Raw genomic sequence first — 27,044 nt, 5'->3', positions numbered from 1 at the left:
TAATATTTGATCTTTTCTGATAGACTAACTTCATTCAGCATAATGTTCTCCAAATTCATTCATGCCATGAAGTATTTCACAAAGGCGTTATATTCCATTGTGCGTTGTATCATAATTTTTTAATCTATTCTTCCATTTGTGAGCACTTAGTTATTTCCATCTTTTGGCTGTTGTGAATAATGCTTTGATGAGCACAGTGTACATATATCTGTTTGTGCTATGACTCTTCTATAGAAAATAAAAGGTTTACTGGGGCATAGAGCATTTGTTTGTGAAAGCACCATACCACTTTCCACAGAGGTGGCACTCTTATACAATTCTACCAGTCCAATCTCTGCGTCATATGCAGCATTTCTTCTTTAAACTTTGCTATCAATGCTGATGTGTAGTGGTATCTCACTATTGTTTTGACTTGTATATCACAGATGCCCAGTGGTGGCTGGCATTTCTGCGGATGTTTGTTGGCTGCTTGGATATCTTCTTTGATAAACTTTCTATTTATGTCCTCTGCCTATATTTTAGTTCCATTATTTGCCTTTTTCTTGTTCAGGTAATGAACTCTTCTATAGATTTTAGAGATTAGCTCCTTGTATCATTGTCATTTCCCCCCCAAGTCTGTGAGTTTTCTTTCTACTCTTTTGATGAAGTGTTTTAATGCACATAATTATCTTCTTTTAGGGTGGTCCAGTCTTCTAATTTTCCTCTGTTTTATTGTTTTTGTTATGTTTGGTAGTGTGTTTATGCAACATATTAGGGGTCCTCAACTTTGTCCCTATTTTCTCATCAATCAACTTCAAAGTTCTGGGGTTTACATTTAAGTCATTAATCCACATTGAGTTCATTTTATATATGAAATGAGATATGTATCCTGGTTCATTCGTCCACAAGTGGAAACCCAATTTTGCCAGCATTATTTATTTAAGAGGTCATCCCTTCCCCTTTTAATGTATTTCAGCCTTTGTTGATTGCTGGATCATGTAGCATTTCTATTCCTAGTTGTTGGAGGAAGAACCACTTCCTCAAAGACTTTCTACAGAGGCTGCACAATTTTACAATTCCCCCAGTTCAGTCTCTCTGTATGCTCTTCATAAATGCATCCACCTACATCTATCTGTATGTCTACCTCTATTCAAATTCTCTATTCAATCCCAGCAATCTATGTATTTATGGTTGCACCAACATCAGGTTGTTTTGACTATGCAATAAGCATGGAGATTGGGTAATGAAAGGCCTTCTACTTTGTTCTATTTAAATAGTCCTTTTCTTTTCCTGGGTCTCCTTCCTCTCCATGTAAAGTTGATGATTAGTTTTTTTTTTTTTCATTTATTTAAAGAATGATACTGAAATGGACTGGAACTGCATTGTGTTTTCAGATCAGTTTGGTTAGTACTGACATTTTCATGATATTAAATCTTCCTATCCAGGTTCATAGAAAATTCTTCCATTTATGTAGGTCTCTTTGATTTCTTATATTCATATTTTATAATTTTCTTTGTAAAATCTTTTGCTTTTCTGATTAGGTTTATTCCTAAGTATTTCATTATTTGGGTAGTTATTGTAAATTGTCTTATATTCTTTATTTTGTTTTCAGAGCTCATGTCATTAGCGTACAGTAACCTTTGGTGCAGCTATTGTAAAAGCTTTTGATTTCTTTTTCAGCGCTCTCTTCCTTGTTGTTGGTGTGAGGTGCCATCAAGTCAGTTGAATGGCTCATAAGGACCCCCACATAAAGCAGAAACCTGCCCAGTTCTGTAACATTCTCAGAATTATTGCTTCTTTTTCTTTTAAATTCCATTGCAGGCACTATGTCAATTCCAGCTAATTGAAGGTCTTCCTTTTTTTCACTAACCTTCTCCTTTACCAAGCATCATGCATTTTTCTAGGGATTGGTCTCTCCTAATAACATGTCCAAAGTTTGTGAGGTGAAGTCTCATAATCCTTATTTTTAATAAGCATTCGGGTTGTACTTGTTCCAAGAGACATTTATTTGCTCTTTTGGTAGTCTGTGGTACTGTCAGTGCTCATCAGCACCGTATTTCAAATGCATTGGATTATTTTGGTCAGTCTTTTTAATTCATTTCCCAACATTCACATGCATGTGAAGGGATTGAAAATACCATGGATTCAATCAGGCACACCTTAGTCCTCAGAGTAACATCCTTGGTCTTCAACACTTTAAAGAGGTCTTGCAGAATAGATTTACCCAAGGCAATGTGATATTTGATCTCTTGACTACTACTTCCATGAGTATTGATTATGGATTCAAGCAAGATGAAATCTTAAAAATTTCAATCTTTTCTCTATGAAAATATCATGATATTGTCTATTGGTCCAGTTGTGAAAATTTTTGTTTTCTTTGCATTGAATTGTAATTCATATTGAAGGCTGAAATCCTGGATCTTCATCAGTAATCACTTCAAGTCCTCCTCAATTTCAGCAAGTAAACTTGTGCCATCTGCCTGTTGCAAGTTATTAGTAAGTTAAGTCTTTCAATCCTGATGCCGTGTTCTTTTTCATGTAACTCAGCACCTCTGATTATTTGCTCAACATACAGATTGAACAATTATGGTGAGAGATACAACCCTGACACATGCCTTTCTTGATGTTAAACCTTGCAGTGTCCCCTTATTCTGTTTGCATAACTGCCTCTTGGTCTATGTACAGTTTTTAACTAAGCATAATGAAGTATTCTAGAATACCCATTCTCCTAAATGTTATCCCTGGTTTGTTTTGATCCACGTAATCAAATACCTTGACATCGTTAGTAAATCACAAGCAAACATCCTTTTAATATCCTCTGCTTTCAGCCAATATCCATTTAATATCAATAATAATATCCTTTGTTCTATGAGTATGTTCCCTTCTGAATCTCCGGCAGCTTCCTGTCAATGTACTGCTGCAACTGTTGTTGAATGATCTTCAACAAAATTTTACTTGCATGTGATATTCATATCACTGTTCTATAATTAGCACATTCTGATGGATCACCTTTCTTTGGAATGGGTACAACTACTGCTTCTAGTTTGTTGGCTAGGCAGCTGTCTTCCAAGAGGCTAGTGAGAGCTTCTATGTTTTGTCAGCTTTGTAGCTGTTGATTTCTTATAGTTGGTTGGCTGGGTAGCTGTCTTCCATGAGGTTATTGAGTCCGTCTATGCTTTGTCAGCTGGTTGAAACATTTCAACTGTCATTCTACTTCAATTCCTTGAACCCTTTTTTTGCTCATGCTTTTAGTGCAACTTGGACTTCTTCAGTACGCTTGGCCCTTGCACATATGCTAACTCTTGAACTGGTTTAATGTTGATTTTTTTAGTACAGTGACTGTGTAAATCTCCCATCTCCTTTTAATACTTCCTGCATTCTCCGTTATTTTGCCTAATTCTTACAAAATTCCATCATGTGCTCTCCATATTAGCTTCTTTCACCAAAGCTACATTTTCCAACTGCTGTTCACCTCTTTATTTCCAGCTTTATAATTCTAATTGCCAGTTAATATCAATTATTGATAATTACCTTGATTGCTTTCTTGATCAATTTCAGACTGAAGAAGTTGATAGACTTATGTAATTTCTTTCTCACTAGCTTTATTGGCTGGTGCATCAATTTGAATAATAGTTTTACTAACTGGATTTCTTTGTATAGATATAGATATTATCTATTCCTTAATATACAGTAATTTGATTGATTTTTACTTGCTATTCTTCTTCCCTCTCATGCTGCTGAATCTTAATTATTTCCAACAATTTACTTGTCCAGTTGTTGGGTTTTTCTATATCATCTGCAAATAGAGTTTTACTTCTTCTTTGGCAATTTGGTTGCCTTTTATTTCTTTTTGTTACCTCCAGCACAATATTGAATAAGAGTGGTGATAAAGAATATCTTTATTTGGTTCCCATTTTCAAAGGGAATTCTGTCACTTTCTATCCACTGAGCAAGATGTTTGTTTTGTATGTAGGTCCTTTATTATGTTGAAGAATTTCTCTTCTGTTCTTTTTTTTATGGAGTGTTTTTAAAATTAGAAATAGATTGTTTTCAAATACCAATTCTGCATTAAAGTATATGATCTCACAGTTCTTTTCCTTTGTTTTACGTGTATGGTGAGTTATATTATTTTTCTAATGTTGAGCCATCCTTGCATGCCTGTATGAATCCCATTTGATCATGCTGTATTATGTTTTGATATTTTGTTGTATTCTATCAGCTAGTTTTTGTTGAGACTTTTTGCATGTATGCCATAAGGGGTCTTGGTCTGGAATTTTCTATTCTGGTGATGTCTTGTTGCCCAGATTGGGTATTAGGGTTATTCTCGCTGCATAGGAGTTTCATTAGGGATCTGTCCAGATCTTCTACGTCAATCTGTGTTAACTTAGGCAGGCCGTGTCTTTCTAGAAATTTGCCCATTTCTTCTAGGTTTGCAAATTTGTAGGAGAACAACCCTTCATAGGACTTTTACATCATTTATTTCAGTTGATTCTGTTGCTATTGCCACTTTCATTACTTATTCTTCATATTTGCATCTTCTCTTTTTCTTTGCTAAGTTTTCCAATGTTTTTTCACTTTTATTAATCCTTTCAAACATATTGTCCTGTTTATTTTCATTTTTTTTGTTCTCTGATTCATTTATTGCTGCTCCAATATGTTATTTCAGGTTGCTGAAGGTTTATTTTGTCACTCTGTTTCTAATTGTTGAAGTTATTGTGGCAAGGTGCTAACTTTGCTTCTCTCTTCTTTATTGATGTGTATAGTCGTTGCTATAAAATTTACTGTGAGCACTGCTTTTGTTGTGTCCCAAAGGTTCTTGTATATTGTTTTCTTATTCGTTTGCTTCAAGGAACTTTTAAATTACATTTCTTATTCCTTCAATTACCCAGTAGGTTTCAAGCAGCATGTTTGTTCAGTTTCCATGTACTTGATTTTTTTCCTCCTTGATATTCCTGTTGTAAACTTCTAATTTTATATCATCATGGTTTGAGGAAATGTTCATAATATCTCAATGTTTTTAAAATTATTAAGGCTATCAGCCTAATGTATAGTTAATCTAAATTATGTCCCATGTGCACTGCTAAGAATGTGTCCTTTGTTATCATGGGGTGAAGTATTCTTTATGCATTTAAGGGGTCAAATTGATTAATTGTGTTGTTTAGTTCTGTATTTTTACTGGGTTTCTTTTCTCTTGTTTTGTCCTTTTTGGAGAGAGTGTATTGAAGTTTCCTCAAACTACTGTAGAATTACCTCTTCAAACTTCTAAGAGTTTGATAAATGCATTATGAGGGTCTTTCCCTGGGTGCACAGATATTTATTATTTTTATGTCTCAGTATGTAATACCCTTTTTTATTGCTGTTGTTCATGATGGATTTTACCTTGAATTCTATTTTATCAGAGAATATTATTGCCACTCTTGCTCTTTTTCCTGATTGCCATTGGCTTGTGTAATTTTTTATCTTTTGATTTGTGCATTTGTCCTTGTGTCTAAACGATTTCTTGTAGGTAGCATATGATGGGTCTTGTTTTCTTATCCAGTCTGTTACTCACTATCTCTTGACTAATGCATCCATCTATATTTAGTGTTGTTATTGATATGTATGAATTTTGCTGTGTAGTTTTTGGTTTTTTTAAATCATTTCATTGGGGCACGTACAACTCTTATCACAATCCATACATCCATCCATTGTATCAAGCACATTTGTACATTTGTTGCCATCATCATTCTCAAAACATTTGCTTTCTACTTGACCCCTTAATATCAGCTTCTCATTCTCCCCCCTTCCTCCCCAGTCCCCCTCCCTCATGAACCCTTGACAATTTATAATAATTAATAATTTATAAATTATTATTTTCTCATGTCCAATATCTCCCTTCACCTACTTTTCTGTTGTCTGTCCTCCAGGAAGGGGGTTATATGTAGATCATTATGATTGGTTACCCCTTTCCACCCTGCCCTCCCTCCACCCTCCCAGTATCACCACTCTCACCACTGGTCCTGAGGGGTTTATCTGTCCTGGATTTCCTGTTTCCAATGACTATTTGTACCAGTGCACATGCTCTGGTCTAGCCAGATTTGTAAGGTAGAATTGGGATCATGAGGGTTGGTGGGGAGAGGCCTTAAAGAACTAGAGGAAAGTTGTATGTTTCATCATTGCTACACTGGCTATGCAGTTTTTTGGTTCCTTTTGTTTTAAGTATTGTTGGTTTCTTTATTCCTTGTAATATTCCATGCTGACTTCTTTTTGTTTGTGAGTTTTCTTATTCTTTGTTTCCTTTTGTTATTATTTTACTGTTTTCTAAGTTTTTGTGGTTTTCTTTTTTTTAAGAATAGTTTTATTGACATATGATTCACATATCATACAATGCAATAGTTTACTCATATTAAGAAGAGTTGTACAATTATCACCATAATCAATTTTAGAATATTTTCCTCTTTTTTAACAGTTTTATTGGCATATAATTAACAAATATAATTAGTACTTCAGTCATAAAGCAAAGTTGTACAGTCATCACTACAACCAATTTTAGAATCTATTCCTATTTCTTGTACTCATTGTTATTAGCTCCACATCTCCCCAAACCTCCCCTGTCACACTCCCAAGGAATGATTAATTCAGTTACGATCTTTATAGATTTACCTATCCTAGATTCCTCTCTTTTAACTTATGAAGTTTTTCCATGTTCTTGCAGTTTACTGTGTTTTTTATTATCTTCCTCTCAAGTCCAAGACAATTTGTTTGCTATTAAAAACTATTTGACTTCCTCTCCATTAGAATATTTTGTATCTACACATTTCCCCTTTTTCTTTTATAATTGTCTTAATTGTAGAATGACATCTCTGGCTCCCTATTTTTTGTCCTGAAAGTGTGTTTTATTTTGAGCACTACTTTAAGTGGATTGATTTCTGGATGGCAGTCTTTTGCTTGTTGAGCTCAGGCTGGTGTCTGATTTTTTTCCCTCTGGTATTTCTTGTAAGGCCGTCTTTATACCTTCTCTTAATTTCTCCTTATCTGGAAATGACCTTATTGCTCCATCACATTTGAAGGATTATTTTGCTAGATATAAGACCTTGTGTGGTAATTTTTTATTTCAGAATTTTATATATGTCATCTCATCTTTTTGTCTATATGGTTACTGCTGAAAAATCTGAGTTTATTCTTATTCGTTTTCCTTTATAACTCACTTTTCTTTTTTTTCTCAAGCTGCTCTCAGGATTCTTTGTCCTTCATATTAGAAAGTCAGACTGATATGTCTTCGTGATTTTAGTGGGGCGAGGGGGATGGGCATCTACCTGGTTGGGTTCTTTTAGCTTTTGTTGTTTTCTCCTCTTTTATGATGTTAGGGAAGTTTTCTTCCAAGAGCTCTTGGAATATTTTCTCTGTGGATTTTTTTGTTTATTTGTTTCTTCCTGCTCTAGAATATCAATGATATATGTTATTCCTCTTGATAGTGTCCCATAATATTTTTAGAAGTCTGTTTGTACTTTTATTGACTGTTTTTCTCAAAGATTGGAATAAAAATTTATCTTTCAGCTCACTACTTTGACTTTCCATTATTTCAATTTACTGCTTTATTCCTTTAAGTTATTGTCTAATTCCTATTATCTTAGTATTAATCTTCTACATATATAATCACTTTTGGTATGGCTTACAATTTTAAAACTGAAAAAAATAGTTCTCTTGATCTTTTCTCCATCTGTTGAATGTACCTGAGCATCATTCTTCTGACTTTCTTTTCCAGTAACTCCAATGCCTTTTCCTTCTCAGGAAAGTCTTTTGGCACCGTGTATTGGTCACTTGTTTGTGTCCACTTGTCTTGCTTCTTCTTGTGAACTGAAATTGTCTGTTGTTTCTGAGATACCGTGAATCAGTTTTGGAGGATTGCAGGTATCTGGGTTATGTGGAAATTGTTGACCCAAGTACTCAAATGCTGTAAGAGAGGAATAATAAAACCAAGAAAATAACAGCAATAATCTCAGTAACAGAATATGCTTCCAAGCAATGAAACTGATGGGGACCACCCTCTCACCTGCTCAACACTAACCAGCAGGTGCTTTCTCCCCCTCTCCCTCTCTCGCCCTCTCCTGTGTCCTGTGGCTCTCTGCTTACCAAGAGAGCCATAATGAAAAGCAAAAACACCTGGCTGCTCTTTTTTCCCCAGAGGCCTGTCCCAAGGCTGACTTCTGTGGAAGTCAGGGAGGGTATTAGCGTTGACTTCTCCCCTGGTGTGGCTGCCAGTTTATCAAAACAAAGGAAAGAAGAAGGGAACAATAAAAATCTGGCCCAGCCCTGGGCTGCTGTTTTTGCCCCAGGGCAATCCAAGAGATCAAAGACTTCCTGGCCTCATCCATCTGAAGTGTGAGATTGTCTGGGCACCAGGGAGCACAGCCAGGGAGATATTTCAGTCCCCAATTGTTCATTTCATTGTGTGGTGTGCCTTCCTGACTCACCCCTTTCTCTGGCAGCCCTCACTGCTTTGTGTATGCAAAAGGAGATCACCCAGCTGCTGGATGCACGGCTTGGAGTACAGCATTATCTCAGTCACCTGGGGAGGGGGCTGTGGAGTGGGGGTGCCCACCTCTCCTCTAATGGGTGTGGATCGCAGGAGGAGTTGTTTTCTGCTGCTGGTTGGCCCAGAGGTAAATTCCAATTGACTTTCTCATTATTCCGGCGGGGGCCTTTCTCAGTGCTACAGGCGGAGCAACTGTAAGTGGCAAGTGGAGAATTCACTGACGGCCACTTGTGGATTCTGCTTTCTGATTTCTCTATAGATATGTTTCACCCACTCAGATACTCTTTCCTTGGAGATCCAGGGATCTAAATTTCTCCTTTGGCTGCACTTTGTGGCTTCTTAGTTGTAGGAGGAATAACTCATGTCTGTGTCACCATCTTTTACTGGAAGTCAAAATGTTCTTAATAATGCATGCAACACCATCCCTTTTGACCACTCTGTCCATTTTATCTCATTATGTGTTTCTTTCATTTTTGATGACTTATAACTTTCCCATTTCTTATATTCCATATTCTGATTATTAATGAATGTTTGCCACTGTTTTGACTTTTTTAGAGACATGCCACATCCTCAAATGAAGGGCCTGAAACCGATTCAAATTCCAGCAGCTACTGGACATCATGTCAATGTCACCAATAAAGCTCAGAATCCACCACATCTTCCTTCACTGGCCAGCCATCCTGGTAGTACATTGGCTCTAGCTCTTTCCTTGGAGGGACTAGAGAAAGTTGCACCTGTATAGGTCTTTAAACACAGCGGTGTTCTGAACTGACAAGTCACCTCTTGGCTCTCAGTTCTTTTGCAGACAGCTCCCATGCTAGCGTGTCTTCTTCTAAAGGTTTTCCATTTCACAATCAGAAGTCAGAAAGTTTTTCCTAATATATTTGAGTTGGAAGTGATGAATTTAAGTTTCCATCATGCAGAAAATCAAATACAGCCTGAAGGCTCTTTATGTTTCTGAGACTTTTTTTTAAGGATCTCTGCAGCTCATTCAGGCCTATTTTAGTGGCTGTAATAGTAGTAAAAATAGTAAGTTCTCCCATTTATCAAACAAGTACTATATCCCATCACGTTTCTAAGTACTTACATGTACTGCAACCCTCCACTTTCTGTTTCCCCTGCCACTTCAAGTCTACACATCCTTTAAGATCCTATGCAAACGCTAGGATGGGGGGGTGTCTCAAGGGGGGAGGTGGCTATCATATATACTCGAATATAAGTCGACCCGAGTATAAGCCGAGGTACCTAATTATTACCTGGGAAACCAGAAAACCTGATTGATTTGAGTATAAGCCTAGGGTGGAAAATGCAGAAGCTATTGGTGAGTTTCAATAATCAAAACAAATGAAAATAAAATTATTGAAAATTGAGACATCAGTGGGGTAATGTATTTAAATATTTATTTTAAATAAAAAACATAAATAAAAGGACAAGTCATTTAACATTAGTAAACCAGCACAGTAAGTGGAAAATAGGTTCAACAAAAACAATAAGGTATCAACAATGTTACCTTAAGAGTACTATTCCCTGAGCTCAATCAGCAACCAAGCTAAACTATATAGAGTTAAAATCCTTCAAAACTGGATTCCTCATCAACATCATCCGTATCCCAATGCAGAGCTTCAGCTGGTGTGAGGTCATCATAGACCCTGTTCTCACTGAGATAAGCATTATCCCCATCACTGCTGTCATTTTCATACAAAGCGCAGTCTTCACTGCCATCCATAGCATTAGTAAGACTACATTTCTGGAAGGCACGTTGCACCATGTCTTCTGGAATGTCTTCCCATGCATCTCGAACCCACTTTGCTATTAACTCTATGTCAGGCTTCATGAGATTTCCTCCTTTTGTTAGTCGGGCTTGACCAGATGACATCCATTCATGCCAATCCTTTGCACATGGTCTTTAAAAGGCTTATTCAAAGATACATGTCATAGGACGGCTCTGACTGGTTAGATGTGAGTAAACAAACATTCAAAGCCCTGCAGTGTCAGCGGGGGCTTTGAATTACAGTGGAGAAACGGCAATCACCCTCAAGATAATGGGCACTCCTCACATTGCCTCGGGGGGGGGGAACCCCAGCGAGGTGGGGTACCACTGACCCGTGTATAAGCCGAACCCCAGTTTTTCAGTACATGTTTTACAGTACATGTTTTGTATTACGGTAGTACTACTACCTCCCTGGAGTCTCAGAATACTTGTCTATATCTATGTTACTGTACAGCTGGTTGGTAGTTATTCCGTAGAGTAGTTATCCCCTTAGGCATACTTTGAGTTTTGCCAGAGATGGGCTCTTGCCTACTTCTCTTCATGTCCTTGGTACTCAGCATTGACTCTGACACACGGTAGGCTTTTTGTTAATGATAAACAATGCAGGCACCAGGATGATAAGAAGGCTATGGGGTTCAGAATAAAGACTTCCTCTCCTCACATCCTTTTCCACTTCATGACGAACAAGCTATCTAGATAGGCCCCTGATATGACTTGACTGTCTAGGTCTATAGGGAGATGGTCTATAGGAACAGTTGTCGGGAATAAAAATCTCTCTGCATTCTGGGAAATGGAGGGAGTTGAGCTACATGTTCCTCCAGCGTAGGAAGCTACAAGAAAGTGTTATTCCTTGGCTGTTTGTTCGGATACAGGTGCCTCTGAAGCACCAGGCTTCGCTGGACTTGTAGGCAGTGAATAGTGGGTGCGCCAAGGACACAAACAAACGGAGACTACAAACCACTTGTGCCGTTAGGCAACTGGAGTGAAGTGGTGTTCACAGCTGACGTCATCAGTAGAAGTTTAACACCAGGGGAATTTCCAAACAGCTTTTTCACAAAGAATCAAATGTGTTTTCAAATAGACAAATTTAATACAAGAAGTCACCACTCTTACTCTGGTTGCCAGTCCTCTCAGTCTAGTGCAGGGAGAGTTTGCCCTCCGAGGGGCTTGGGGGTCGGCTCTGTAGCAGTTTTGGCCTCAGCAAAAATGAATTGAAGGCTTTCTTAACAGTGAGGGCCACAGGAGTGGGGAGGAGAACATGACACCCTGACTTTTAGGCCTGGTCTCTAAATAGCTACGTTACTTAAGGCAAGTGACAATGTTTCTGAACCTCAGCGACCTCATTTGTAACATTAAAAACATACAAATTCTACCATGCCTAGCTCACAGATTTATTTTGAGTATCTGATCCCCATACCAATGTATAGAATCAATATCACTTTGTGATGCTGTGTCTCATCCAAGTTGATGATAGAGTAAAGGGAAAACTGTAGTGTATTATTAAGTAACACAGAATTCTCTACCTACTCTGGCTAGTTCTACCTTCCTAAAGCTCCAGATCTGAACAGAGTAACCCTGACTCACTTTCCATCCCAGTGGGGCCTGGTTCCAGGTGAACTCTAAATCAGGGGCCCCGTGAGTTCTTGAAACCAATAGTCGAGTTATCCAGGCCCAAGGGAAGCAGGACACTAACCTACATAGTGCAGTGGGCAATTCAGGTTAAGGAATATTAGAATGGAGGTAGACAGAGCATTGCTTGGTCCATTTAATAAATATTAGGGTAAATAAAAAGTACTCTTACTAGGGTTCGTGCATGCATGGGTTTACTCCAAACAACATGTGTTTAAACATGTCTGTGATCAGTGGATAGTTGTGGACAAGTTTATCAGTAATCGTCTAGTTTAGTTTTATTAGTGGGCTTCAAAGTAAAATAAATAAATACATCGAAAGAGTGGCTTCCACTCAATAACTGGCAGCTTAAGACTACCATATAGTTGCTATTTTCATATTCTCTTTGCTTTTTTAGCACATCTTGGTCCAGCAGTCATAGTTCTGCCTCAGTGAATGGGCAGTATTGAAGGTTTTGCCCTCGTTGTTTTTTGTAAACAATGACCAGTTACTTAAGTTTTTATACAAGTCAACAATCCATATAAATTTTTTTTAAATTTTAGTTTAAACAGCTGACCATGTATACTTTTTTCACAACAGAATTTTAAATTCGTTACCATTAACTAAATTAATGATACTATCAGTGGAATTCCTGTACTCCATGGGATGATTTTAATATTCCCCAATAAAAAGATAATAATGGTTTTAAAGGGGTCACGGACAAATATAAAGTGTAGATATCTGACTGGACTTTGAGCTCACCCTTCACTGTAAGCCCCGATCTAAGGAGCAATTAGCTCTTGTGATCATGGGTGTATTTGACTCTTGCCCCTTTGAAGAGCTCACTGAAGAAACAGATACTAGAGCAAAATGTGTTGAAGAAATCAGATGGTGCCTGGCTATCAGAAAGAATAGCGTCTGGGGTCTTAAACACTTGTGTTAAAACAAGCAGTCATTAAAGTCATCATAAATGATCAAACCCCAGACTGGAGCAGGGATTTTTATGAGAGTTTAAATGCTGGGCCCCTGGATGCTGTGGATGACAGTGGAAGCCCAAATTCCATTTGCAGGGTTCCCACGTGGATCAAACTGCTACTGAATCCCCTCTGACCATTGACTCGGCCTGGGAATAGCCTTGTTAACAGACACAGTGCACTGGAAAGTGGATCAAGGCAGATGTAGTGAGGTTAAAATTGAACACCTTGTAATTCGTTCTCCCTTTTGACCCATTTAAATTTTTTCCCTAGTTTTTATTATTTTCTCCTTTCTTTTGGACTGAGGTTTTTCTGTTTTGTTGTTGTTTATTTTGTTTTATGCGTTTTTCTGTATATGAAATCCAAGATCGTTAAATCTATAGAGACAGTAACTGGATCAATAGCATCTTAGGGTTATGGCAGAGGAGGCTGTGGGGAAATGAAGACCTCATAATAATGAGTAGAAGAAGGAAGAAATGCTTTAAAATTGATTGTGGTGACAATCACACAACTCTTTTTAAAATACTTATTCCATTGAATTGTATGGTATGTGTTTCATATGTTAGTTATTTTAACATTGGCTTCCAAGGGGTTCCTCTGGCCCAGTTCAGTTCAAGGAATAGAGATCAGCTCAGACTGACTGTTATAGAGTTTTTCAGAGGACACAGGACAACCATAGAGGTTTATTATGAAGAACTTTAAAAACAATCATTTTATTAGAGGCTCATACAACTCTTATCACAATCCATACATACATGCATCGTGTCAAGCACATTTGTACATTTATTGCCTTCATCATTCTCAGAACATGTTCTTTCTACTTGAGCCCTTGGTATTGCCTCCTCATTTCCCCCTCCCTTCCCCGCCCTCCTTCCCTCACGAATCCTTGATAATTTATAAATTATTATTTTGTCATATCTTATACTGACTGACAAATATCTTCACCCACTTTTCTGTTGTCCGTCCCCCAGGGAGGAGGTTATATGTAGATCCTTGTAATCAGTTCCCCCTTTCTACTCCACCCTTCTCCGACCCTCCCAGTATCGCCACTCTCACCACTGGTCCTGAAGGGATCATCCATCCTAGATTCCCTGTGCTTCCAGTTCCTATCTGTACCAGTGTACATCCTCTGGTCTAGCCAGATTTGTAAGGTAGAATTGGGATCATGACAGTGGGTGGAGAGAAAGTAGCAAGCCTGTGTGATCACAAGGTCAACACATCGTGATCACACAGGCTGGTGTGCTTCCTCCATGTGGGATCTTTTGCTTCTAAGCTAGATGGCTGCTTGTTTGTCTTCAAGCCTTTAGACCACAGATGCTATATCTTTTGATAGCTGGGCACCATCAGCTTTATTAACCACATTTTCTTATGCACCCATTTGTCTTCAGCGATCGTGTCGAGAAGGTGAGCATATGAAGAACTTTTAAGCAAATTGAAATGCAATCTGCATTAATGACAAAAAGGGCAGAAAAGTTTCACTACAGAATTTTTCCCTATCATAACAATATGTCTGATCATTCTTTGAGGCTGTCCCATGAGAATTTTGTTGGAAACCTTACCCCATCCACCTTACATCCCTGATTTCCCCCTTCATATTTCTCCCCCCTCCCCACCAAATTCATTAAACATTTAAAAGGAAGCTAATTGGAGTTCATTTGAGGATGCCAAAAGTGCCATTTGACATGGTGAAACTAGGAAACACCACTTTCAGACGTGCATAGACCGAGACAGAGGCTTTGCTAAGAAACAGATCTTCACATTGTGATATTTTTGTTCAATAAATATTCCAATAATTATGCAGCAATATTTTTTATTTGCCCTTGTATTTATTTGTTGCCTACCCTGTACCTAGTCTTGTATTCAATATTGCTATGTTGTTGTTATTGCTAGATCTCCTTCAGCTGATTTCAACTCATAGTGAACTCCATAAGGTTTCTAGCTTCATCTTTATCAGAAGGATCCCAGGGGATCTTATAAATTAGAAGTTGAGATCCTAATTGACACATTGACAGTTCAAACCCACCATCTGCTCCATAGAGGAAGATGAAGTTCTCTGTTCTCATTAAGACCTAGAGTCTCAGAAACCCTCTCTATAAGGTTGTTGTTATAGGAACCGGGTAGATAGCAGCAGGAATCTTTACAAGAGTAGATCACGAGATCTTTTCTTACACGAAGTCGTTGGGTAGATTCGATCTGCCAACCTTTTGGCTAGCAGCTAAGCAGTTACCCATAAAAGATCCTTGACAGCCGTGCACAAGACGTTCTACTAGAGATCTCATAATCAGAGGTATAGAGTTTAGGGACAATGAAGAAGAAACAGGGTTGTTCACTTCTGGAAATTGCCCAGAGAAGTGAGACGGGAATTTAGTGACTTTTTACCCAATTCCAAAACAGAATCTCTAAAGCCCAGCATCTCAAGCAAATGTTATCAATACTGAGATTGTTCCTACCTTACCCAGTACCCTAACCCACCGCTAGTGGCAAGATAACCAGCATACGCCACCTCTATTCCTTTGGAGCATAACGACTTCCCTCCATAAAATATGAATGCAAGAGGAATAGAAATATATTACAACTATTCCCCTGGTGCTCTTCTTTTGACCTAAGTTTTCTAATCCATGAAATTGGAGAATTTAACCTGCCCAGAAAATGAGGGGGGTGCATTCTGAGCTGATTCACACAATGACAGGGGTTCCCCAGTCCTACAGAACTATACAAAAGATTTTGTTCAAGGGCAGGGACAGTTGCTGGATACAGTATCTCAACTTCACATGCAGAGAAAAGTCAGCGTCCCCTTTCCTCTCAGCAAGCTAGATAGCTATTTGTACTGTTGCCTTTCCCCCCCAGAAATCAAAACTTCCTTTGAACTTGAATGGCCCTGACCCTTATCACCTGGTGCGTCCCTGAGTGGGTGGCCCCTGAACTGACAAGCACTCTAGAGCCTCACCCAAGGGGCTGGGATCCTTCAAGATGCCTCACAATTAGGGAGCAACAAGACTCAGTCTTGATTACACTTCCGAAGATGTCTTAGGAGCCAGACAAACATTGTTGAAAAGATAAATATCTTTTCCGATGTCGGGACTTCATGGTCCACAATTCTGCCTTTTTTCCTAGGTGTGCATGGGACCCGAGGACGTCATCTTGTTTGTCGTCCTGCCTCTAAGCAGGATTTCACCTACTCAACCAAAAAACCCCAACCAAACTCACTGCCATCAGCTCAATTTCCATCCAAAGCGACCTTTTAGGACAGGGTAGGACTGCCCCTGTGGGCTTATGACTGCAGTTCTCTCACAGGAGTAGAAAGCTTCTTCCTCCTGCGGGTTGATGGTTTCAAACTGCTTACCTGGTGGTCAGCAGCCCAAGCAGATGAAAATTTCTCCTGTTCCTAAAGCCACCATGCACCAAGTCTAATGAACGGCTCCACAGAGGAAGGGATTTGCACTTTGTGTGCAGTTCAGAGGAGAGAAATCCAGACCCTGGCTTCCAGGCGACTGAACTTCTGAATGAGGGAGTCCAGAGTCTGCCTCTTCAGAAATAAGTTAGAAGCATCCTTAAAAGGCACAATTGACTAAGGATCAAGTGTGCTTCTTTCTCTGGGTCTCCTCCCCACTGCCTCTGAACTTAGACTGTGTGGCTAGGCGCAACACCAGGAACAATGGAGACATTCCTGACCTGGTATGCTGGGAGTTGGGGGGGGAGGGGGTGTCATCCAGCAAGTACCTTTGTGCCCACTAAGGCGTTCCTGGACTTGACAAGACCTCAGGCACAACTCCCTGAATTGTCAGCTGAGCCTTTCCCCACCAATGCTTTAAGCCTCGTCCCCAATCCTCAAAGCTCCTCCTTGTCCACCAGGGCACTAACTTGGTAGGCTCCCAGAGCTGTATCTACCAGGTAGTTTGCCACGTTCCTATTTCTCAGCAGATAAGCCTTGCTGCTCTTCTTTGGCTCAGCTGCTGTAGCGGCTGCAGATTTCTTGGTAATGATCTTCCTCCGGGAGAGGGGAGGTAGGCACTGCTGCTGCTGCTGCTGCTGCTGCTTGACTGCCAACATCAAAGCTCTCCGCGTGGCTTTGGTAGAATGTTAAGAATTGAGAGATAATTAAGTTGCATTTCTGTTCATTGTTTACTGTTGCTCTCAACCAATCACTATTCCAAAGGGGCTAATCTGTGTAGGCTTGCTTGCTTTTTTCCTTTCCCCTTTACAGCGCCTGCTTGTACCACATTCTTCATTATGCTTCAGTTACCATTTTAATTTCACTATTATTAAATCTTCCCCAAAGCCGTGTTATTCGGCGCCTCGGAGCTGAAATTCCTGATTTGGGGACTGTTGGCACCTGGACCTGTTCACAAATGATTGTTCTTGTTTACAAAAGAACATGCATTAAAACCCGGCACATGAGGAATTCCGGCTCCCTCCCTCCTCCCTGGCCCTGGCTCACCTGGGGATAGGAGCTTAGGGAAGGGGAGAAGAGGGAAGCAGAGGGATCTGGGGCTCCCTGAGATTTGGGTTTTGAAGCAGGATCACTATGGTCCACCATGGCCAAGTGGGTGAACAAGAAACTGAATGCGAAGTGGGGGGTGGGGGTGGTTCCATAGCCAGTAGTGAGGACTGCGAACTTCCCCCCTGAGGCCAAATGGCCACATGCTTAGGCGCATAGACCTTGCTGCTTTGGTTTGCTTGTCTTTTCAGAATCAGACAGATCTAGCTTTGGAACCTAACTTCTTCACCTAATAGGCATTTGATTTTAGTCAGTCATATACCTTTTCTCAATCTGTTTCCTTGCTTTAAACTGAAAAAGATGCTCCCCCCCCCCCCATAAAGGCTCAAAGGGATCAAGTTTCAGAGCAGGGCTTGTATGTGGTCAGGACTTAGGGGAAAGGAGGTAACCTATGTTGTTGGTACCATCATAATAGTGTCATCTGTCTCCTGTTTGCTTTCACTCCTCCGTCTCCCACCTGAAACTTGCTTGCACACCTGGCTGGATGCAAGAGGGCTGCATGGAAGCTGTTTCCATATGATTCTAATAGTAATTCTTTACCTAGCTTCCCCCAAGAAAAGAAAGGCAGGTTCCAGCCCAGTTGAAGGCGACCAGCTCTGGGGTTGTTGAGAGCTTAGAGTCAGCCTTCAATGCCCTGCTGCCCCCGCCAGATCACCGGGCCCTGGCAGAATCAAAATAAATAGTCCATCTCTCAGTTCTCTTCCCTTATACGCTCCTCCAGCTTCCCTGCAGCCTCGCCTTCTTCCTGGAGTTTCCTTAGCTTCTTTCTTCCTCTGTCATCCTGCCCCCCCACCAACCCCCATTCTGCCACTCACACACTAAAACCATAACTCCCCCCACCCCCTTTCCCATTATCTCTAACCCGTATACTCTGGGAAGTTTAATTTGTTCTCGGTAGTAATCACCATTAACTAGAAATTGTCTTTCTCTGTGTAAACACGTCATTAGTGAAGCTGGTTTTCTGCAGGGTCCAGATTTCATTTTTATTAAAATGAAACACTTTCAGGCGCCTCACTGTGTCCAAGGAAAGAGAGTATAATTTTAACCCATTGGGTTGGCCACAGATAATTGGGCTGGCATTTGATTGGACGATTAGGGAAATATCTTCTTAGCATGCAGTATAATTTGCATTTTTCCCCACTTATGTGAAGCTAAGTCATGCTTTTGTACACAGGCAGTTTTAATGAGCATTATAAATCCTAATGAATATATTTTCATGTTCATTTTATTGGCTTGTTTTTATTACCAGAGGTCTGAAAACCAGGCCAGCAAAGGAAATAACAGGGGAGAGAAACTCCACTGCAGCATCTCGCCCCTCCCTGGCTCTCGCCCCTCCCTGGCTCCCGCCCCACCCGCCTTTTTGTTGTTGTTGTTGTTGTTGTTGCCTCTGCTGGGGACTGGAAGACTGACTGATATGGGAGGCTAGGCAGGAGGGGTTCATCTGGGTTCCTTTTAAACCAAATCACAAGTTGCTCTGAACCCCAGGAGATGTGGAAAAAACAGCCCTTATCCAGAGCTCCTCCTGGCACCGACTCTAGGCAGTACAGCCTCAGCTACAACAGCAGTGGTGCCCAGAGGCTGTGCAAGCAGTACACTCAAATGCTTCAGGGTCTGCAATGTGGCAGGCAGTGAAGCGTTCTTTCACACTGTCTGGCGCATAGGAGAAACTCATTGAATTGAATTCTGTTCCATCAGGAGTCACTGTATACAAAGTTTTCATGTTCAAAAATGGCACTAAGGCAGGTAAAAAAGGTAACTCTGCAAAGCCCAATTTTCTCCTGAAAGTCTTGCACATCACTATGAATATCAGAATAAGTTTTAGAGTTCTGCTTCTCTCTAAAAAGTTATCAATTCATTCAATAAAAAAATACTTTTGAGCACCAGAAGACATATAAGATGGTTCCAAAAAAGCTCTGCCAGCTCCAACATTTCTGTAAAAAGTTGTAATAAGTTACCATGAGGCAATGGTCTCCAATGGCCTTCAAAAGGTAGAATTCTTCCACGAGAGAGGGATGGGTTCAATTCCTGGTCAATGTACCTGCCTGTAAATGGAGGCTTACTTGTTACTATGAGGCTGAACAGATTTCCGAGGAGCTTACAGACTAAGATGGACTAGGAAGAAAAGCCTCATGACCGACTTCTGAAAATTAGCCAGTGAAAGCCTATGGGCCACAACCATTAGATCCACAGCCAGTCACGGGGTGGTGCAGCATTTTGCTCTATTGCTCATGGGGCCACCATGAGTTGGGTGCTGACTCCAGGGAAACCAACAGCAGCAACAAATGACCAAGAATGTAGCCTTTTTATTCCAAAATCAAACCACACACATCAGGAGCCCTGTCTTTCCCCAACAGGTCCATGAGTATTCTAGGCACGAGAGGACAGCCTGGCTCTCCTCCCCTAGTATGTTCAACTTCGGAGCATCCAAACTAGGAAGGCCTTTTGTCCATGCACCTGGCCCAGGGGACTTCTACTTCCATTTTTGTTTCCTTGCCTGCAGCTGAAGGAAGTCCTTCACCTCGTTTCCTCTCTTTCTTTACTCCAGAACACTAAGGAGCACTTGGCACTGGATCTTACCTGGAGCGGGGCAGGGGTTGGCTATCTGGGGTCTGCCACTCCTATTGTCCACCTCCAGACTACTCTTCCTTGCCACACAACCTTTCTCTTCTGACTACCCCAACCCAATTCTGATTCTGTCTACTCACTCTCTCCCATCCAATTTTTGCTTATTTAATCAGAAAGATGCTTGTTTGTTTGCTTTTTCTCATATAGGTTCGGTTTTTTAACAAAATAATTCAACTAAAAATTGATTCCGTTCCCGTCACCACTATCTCCTTAAACTGGGTCAAGGGTTGTGATTGTCCCAACCAGGAAAAGGATGAGTCACGAAGCCTCTTTTGCTATCTTCTTTACTACCACCACTGACAGACATGGACATAGCTGAACTTCCTGGGCTCTTTGGGCCACGTCTATGTGTCCCCATTTTACAAAAGATAGGGTTTTTGGCATTTAAAAAAATTTTTATTGTGAATTAGGTGAAGTTTTACAAAGCAGAGGAGAGTTTTATATTCAGCAATTTATTCACATCCTGATTCAACTCATCCATTACAATACCTCCAATGAACCATCACATCCCTCACTTTCTCCATCTCCTGTCTCCATTTCTCCATCTTCCCCAAACCTCTGCATACTGTCCTTAGCCAAAGGCTGCCCTGCTCATCACAAATATTTCATTATTCTAACACCGAGCTGAGTTTAGTTCCAGACCAGAAGGGTAAACACCATAGGATTGTGCAGCAGATTTGCCCAATGCAATCTGTCATTTGATTTTTTGACTGTGACTTTCCTGAGCATTGATTCGAGCAAAATGCAATCCTTGACAACTTCAATCTTTTCTCCACTGAATATGATTGATGTTACCTATCGGTCCAGTTGTGAGGATTTGGGTCCTCTTGACATTAAGTTGCTATCCATCTTGAAAGCTTCAGTCTTTGAGCTTCATCAGCAAACGCTTCAAGACCTCCTCAGTTCAGCAAACAAGGTAGTGTTATTTGCATATTGGAGGTTGTTAATAAGCCTTCTGTCAATCATGATTACTGTACTTTTCCTTTAGTCCAGCTTTTCAGATTATTTGCTCAGCATACAAATCGAAGAAGTGTGGCGAGAGAACATAGGCCGTGATACACACCTTTCCTGATGTTAATCTTGCAATGCTTCCTTGTTCTGTTTGTACAACTGCCTTTTACTCTACATACTGGTTCCACATGAGCACAAGAAAGCACCCTGGAATGCCTCTTCTCAATCCTATCCACACAGTCAGATGTCTTTTCATAGTTGATAAATCACAGATAAGTATTTTTCTGGTATTTTTTACGTTCGGCCGAGATCCATCTGCTATCAGTAATGATATCTCTCTTCTAAATCCTAGTTGGATTTCTAGCCACTTCTTTCTGCAGCTGTTGCATTATCTTCAGCCAAATATTGCTTGAATTTGATATTGATGATAGTGTCTGATAATTTCTGAATATGCTGGCTCACCTTTCTTTGCAATAGGCACAAATATGGATCTCTTCTAGTCGGTTGACCAGGTACCTAACTTACAAATTTCTTGGTATAGACTAATGGTATAGAAGCACTATAGTGCTCCATCAACTTGTTGAAACATTTCCGTTGATATTACATAAATCCCTAGAGCCTTGTTTCCTCAGTAATATTTTCAGGGCAGCTTGGACTTTTTCAACATTGTTGGTTCATGATCATATGCTATCTTTTAAAATGACTGGATGTTTATCAATTCTTTTTAGTATATCGATTCTGTATGTCTCTTTCAACATATTGTCATGATCATACGCTATCTTTCTTAAAGACCGGATGCTTATCAATTCTTTTCAGCACATTGACTCTGTGTGTCTCTTTCAACATATTTGATGCTTCCTTCATCCTTCAATATTTTGTCCATAGAATCCTTCAACATTTCAATTTGAGGTCTGATTTTTTTCTTCAGTTCTTTTAACTAAATTTCCTTTTTGGTTTTCTAACTCAAATCTTTGTACTTTTCAATACAATATTCTACTGTTTCTCTTTGAGCTGTCTCGTTTCCTCTCCCTCTACCTCCGTGACAGCAGTTTGTAAATCAGGGAGACAGTGGGCTGAGGCCTGAGTTTCACATGACCTTCTGCTATGGAACTTGCTCTCCCACATCCTAACACATGCACAACCGAAGCCAACGGTTTAAAAATCATTCAGTAGTGTTGAACTCTCCTATTCTAGTATTAGTTTCAATGAATGCAACTTACCTTTAGCCTTATGTTTAGAAAAATATTAAAGTCTTAAGGTCCCCAACAATTTGGAGTGTTGAATGAGTTAACCTCCCTAAAAAACACTTCTGACAGAAGTAATGCATTTCTTAAAAGAGAAGATTCCAAATCCAGCTGGGAGGACACCGATCTCCGTCCATGTCCACACGGTCTTACTCTTCAGGCAGTCCCGTGCTATTGGTCAGCTTTCACTAGGCCAGAGGCCAGCAGCAATGTGCACAGTGCACCAGAGTCCCCACCTCTTAGCTTGCTGCTGCTTTCTCTTCTTTACTGAATGGTTGCACTGAGCCAGGCTTTACCCGTGACAGGCCAGCAGCACTTATCGTGCTGGTCTTCAGGCTGCTACTTCTGAGTCAACATGTACTCTCTGGCTTCATCATGTGCAGAGGAGTCCATGGAGGAAAGCTAATTGCATAGGGGTCTTCTATTTTAGGTTGGTCAAGCAAATGAGCCGTGCACACCTGAACACTGTCAACCACTCTCTTGTTTAAAAGCTGCACATCTTTTTTTGTACAGGACGGCAGCCTCTGGGTTTCGGGGGCTTGTTGTGTCAATCTTGTAGAAAACTCTCCTCACATACAGTAACACTTCCAGATATGATTATGGTTTCGTCTCCATTTGCAAATGCTCTCTTCACATCCAGTTCACCTGAGGTGGGGTCGACTAGCTGGTGAAAGACAGGGATAGCAAACACCAAGCGTGGGCAGTCCCTGTCTGGACAGTTATCAAGGACGTAAACTTAAATACGCCATCTTGGTGAAGTCCATGCCGTATGATATTACTCCAATCCACATTCATGCGGAACAGTAGATGGCTGCACATAGACTCCTGGTAACTTCTGCTTCATGACCAAGGTAAATTCTGTGAGAAGAGAGGATCCCAGGTAGAAGGGCCTATAGGAAGCAGGTGTGCTATTTGTTGACTATACCGCTGGAGCTGGAGATGGAGGCTTAGTTATGGGCGAAGCATTTTGGGGACTAGAAGGCAGTTGTTTGTTTGGAGCGGTGTGTGGAGGAATGGTTTTCATGTCCCCTGTTACGGCTTCCCTTTCCCATCAGATCGTTTGTGTACAGAGCTTGTAGACATGCTCCAGAGAGGGTTCATAACGTGCACTCCGAGCAAAGAAGCGCTGTGGCCGGGGTCACCAACTTCCCGTCCTCAGAATTCCCTTTTCTGGACAATCTGGCTGTGCACCAACCTCACGTTGCCTTCAATGCGATGCTTTGGGCCACTGAGAGCTGCCATCACAAGCTGACAGCACCTCTGGACTTGCTATAAAGATCTTCACCTTCAACCTGAACTTACATATTAGCAATTGATGGTCTCTTTTATTTTTCTTCAATCATTTTATTGGGGCTCATACAACTCATCACAACCCATACATACATCAACTGTGTAAAACACATTTGTACATGTGTTGCCCTCATCATTCTCAAAACATTTGCTCTCCGCTTAAGCCCTTGGCATCAGCTCCTCATTTTCCCCCTCCCTCATGAACTCTTGAGTATTTATAAATTATTATTTTGTCATATCTTATACTGTCCAATGTTTCCCTTCACCCACTTTTCTGTTGTCCATCCCCCAGGGAGGAGGTTATATGTAGATCCCTGTAATCGGATCCCCCTTTCCACCCCACCCTCTCTCTACCCTCCCGGTATCACCACTCTCACCACTGGTCCTGAAGGGATCATCCATCTGATTCCCTGTTTCCATTTCCCATCTATACCAGTGTACATCCTCTGGAGTAGCCAAATTTGTAAGGTAGAATTGGGATCATGATAATGGGAGTGGGGGTTGGGGGAGGGAAGCATTTAGGAACTAGTTGTATGTTTCATCGTTGCTACACTGCACCCTGACTGACTTGTCTCCTCCCTGAGACCCATCCATAAGGGAATGTCCAGTTAGTTGCCTACAGCTAGGCTTTGGGTCCCCACTCTGCACTCCCCCTCATTCACAATGACTTGATTTTTTGTTCTTTGATGCCTGATACCTGATCGCTTCGACACCTCGTGATCACACAGGCTGGTGTGCTTCTTCCATGTGGGCTTTGTTGCCTCTAAGCTAGATGTCCACTTGGTTGCCTTCAAGCCTTTAAGATCCCAGACACTATATCTTTTGATAGCCAGGCACCATCAGCTTTCTTCACCACATTTCTTATGCACCCATTTGTCTTCAGCAATCATATCAGGGAGGTGAGCACACAATCATATGATTTTTTGTTCTTTGATGCCTGATAACTGATCCCTTTGGCACCTTATGATCACACAGGCTGGTGTGCTTCTTCCATGTGGGCTTTGTTGCTTCTGAGCTGTATCGCTGCTTGTTTACCTTCAAGTCTTTAAGACCCCAGATGCTATATCTTTTGATAGCCGGGCACCATCAGCTTTCCTCACCACATTTGCTTATGCACCTGCTTTGTCTTCAGCGATCGTGTTGGGAAGGTGAGCATCATGAAATTCCACTTTAATACAACAAAGTATTCTTGCATCAAGGGAGTACTTGAGTGGAGGTCCAATGTCCATCTGCTACCTTGATACTAAACCTGTAAATATATGCACATAGATCTATTTCCCCATCCTCATATATAAATATATTTACATATGTACATGGATGGTCTGTTTTACAGTCACTCCCCAGCCTTGCTTTAGCTGATGATATCGAGCTGCTTTATTATCTGTTCCCAGAGATAGATTTTATTTTATTCCTGTGTATTCCATCTGCTGAAGTCACAGTTTATGTTGTTGAGAAAAGGTACTTGTAATGAAGAAGTCATTGGTCTTGCAAAATTCTATCATGCTGTATCCAATTTTGTTTCAACTTTCAGTCTAATCACCAATAATCATTAATGTGACTTGATTACATGGTTGATCAATTTCTTTATCATTAGTTTTAGTGGTTGAATAATACTTTAATAGTAGTTGTATTAACTGGATCCCCTTGAATATGAATAGATCTTATCTTATTACAGACAGCATTGTACTTGAAGATAACCATAAACTGCTTTTTCTTGGGGATGAATTTGATACCATTTCTCTTGAATTTGGCATTTCAGGTTGGCACGCCGTGTGGCTGTCCCACTCAAGATGGCCAACGCCAGACCATTTCAGCTCACGATGCTTAGGCAATTGATCTTTATGCATTCCATTTCATTTTTGACCATTTCAAAAATCTTAAGATTCGTCATTTGTATGTCTTCTGTTCAGATTCTTCATGGATGTTTGGCAGCAAGCAGTCTCTTCTCACTTTGAGTCTTCTCACTCATGTCCCACGAGGGAATGAAGGTGCCATCAGCTTCACTGCTTCCGCATCATTAAAGTCAAATCTACTTGAGGGGGCAGCTCTTCCTCAGTCAAATTTTCAGTGCCTTCCAATCTGAGGGGCTCATCTTCTGACATTATGTCTGACACGGTCCCACTGCCATTCATAAAGTTGCCAGTGGCTAAGCCTTCAGAATTCTTCATAGCCTGTTGTTAGTCTGGAAGCAGCTCCACTGTAACCCGTTCACTCTGGGTGACTCTGTTGGAAGGTGAAATACTTGAGGCATCGCTTCTAGCATCCCAGGGACCTGCCGACCACCACAGCATGACACACTGACAGGCAAGTGGCAGTACAAAATCATGAAGACCTGTCTTTAAAAAGGAAAGTGTTAAACTTGTTTCTTCGTGTGTCTTCCATGTAGAACTAGGCACTATTGCCACTTCTCTGACCCTTCTCCAGTAATTCTGTGCTCTTTGATACACATGTCAGAATAACAATTTTGACATCAATTAAATAAGTTTCCTTTTAATGTTCTTTGCATTTGGGGAACTGAAAGATGTCGGAAGGGCTCAGATCAAGGTTGTAGGATGGATGGGGTAATGTTTCTTAACACAATTCTCATAGGACAACCCTGTGACCCTCAAAAAATGAGTAGGTGCATTATCATGAAGAAAAGATTCAATGGAACAACTGTCCTGGCCTTTTCGCACCAAGGCAGGTTTAAAGTTTCTTCAGACTTCATCTTCGTAAGTTCCCATGATCATCCCATGTCCTTTGAGAAAATCTACCAAGATTGCCCCCTGGGAAGCACAAACATAGTCCCCACTGCTTTCTGAGCTGACCTTTCTGCGTTGAATTGGACTGCCCAGTATATCTCCTTCAAAATTACCATTTAAATTGAACTTCCTAGTGAAAATCATCCTCTCATCACAGAGATATATTTAAACGCATTCTGTTTGGAATAATGCTATGCGTGTGTGAACTGGAACCCCCAGGAGCAAACCTTTTTGACTGACTCTTGTAGAATTTAGTGACAATTATTTGTGTTATGCACTAATTCTCAGCCTCCTTTTCTGAGCTGTTCCCCCACATTCACATAAATTCATGACCCCCTAAGGGTTCTATGTCATCTTACAGTTGATTCTAAATGCCTTTCATCCTCCAGGTGGAATGTGACCAAGTCTCCAAGTGACTTAGACCCTGGTTGCCACTGATCTTTCATCTTGGAAAGGGCTGGTGGGGAACAAAAGTGTGGCAGGATGTCAGGGAGGTTGCTGCTTCCTGGAATTACGTTTGTCGTTTCCAGAGAAGAAGAAATAGTTTCATAAATCTGGTTGTACTCTATCACAGTTTTCCCTATGACCCAGTTCACCAAGGGAGTGCCCAGGCTTTGCCTTATGAAATGGGTAGGGAATCTTCCTTTGGCACCTTTGTTAGAGAGGGCAGCACCCAACTCGGAGCGCATTGGTACTGAGTACTGCCTTATTTTACACCGCTTCCTGTGAGAGATCAGCTTTGATTTTATTCAACACCGCAAACTTCTAGTAGATAGGAACCTTTGCCTAGACTTATTCCACATGGCCTTCTCTGCCACCATGCACACGTGCTAGGCACAGGGTAGGAT

The 27,044-nt window shown here is 40.7% G+C and overlaps 1 protein-coding gene and 1 pseudogene across 2 annotated transcripts in view; one reads left to right on the top strand and one right to left on the bottom strand.

Annotated features, from left to right (window-relative positions):
* The window catches only part of PKNOX2 (PBX/knotted 1 homeobox 2), a 428,541-nt gene that overhangs the window by 137,475 nt on the left and 264,022 nt on the right, over nucleotides 1-27,044 (top strand). The window lies entirely within an intron of this gene.
* LOC142422533 (AKT-interacting protein pseudogene) lies at nucleotides 22,405-23,266 on the bottom strand (annotated as a pseudogene).

Source organism: Tenrec ecaudatus, chromosome 12, assembly GCF_050624435.1.
Source record: "Tenrec ecaudatus isolate mTenEca1 chromosome 12, mTenEca1.hap1, whole genome shotgun sequence".
Taxonomy (NCBI): Eukaryota; Metazoa; Chordata; class Mammalia; order Afrosoricida; family Tenrecidae; genus Tenrec; species Tenrec ecaudatus.
The sequence above is the reverse complement of the archived record's forward strand: the minus strand, read 5'-3'. Positions and strand labels throughout refer to the sequence as shown.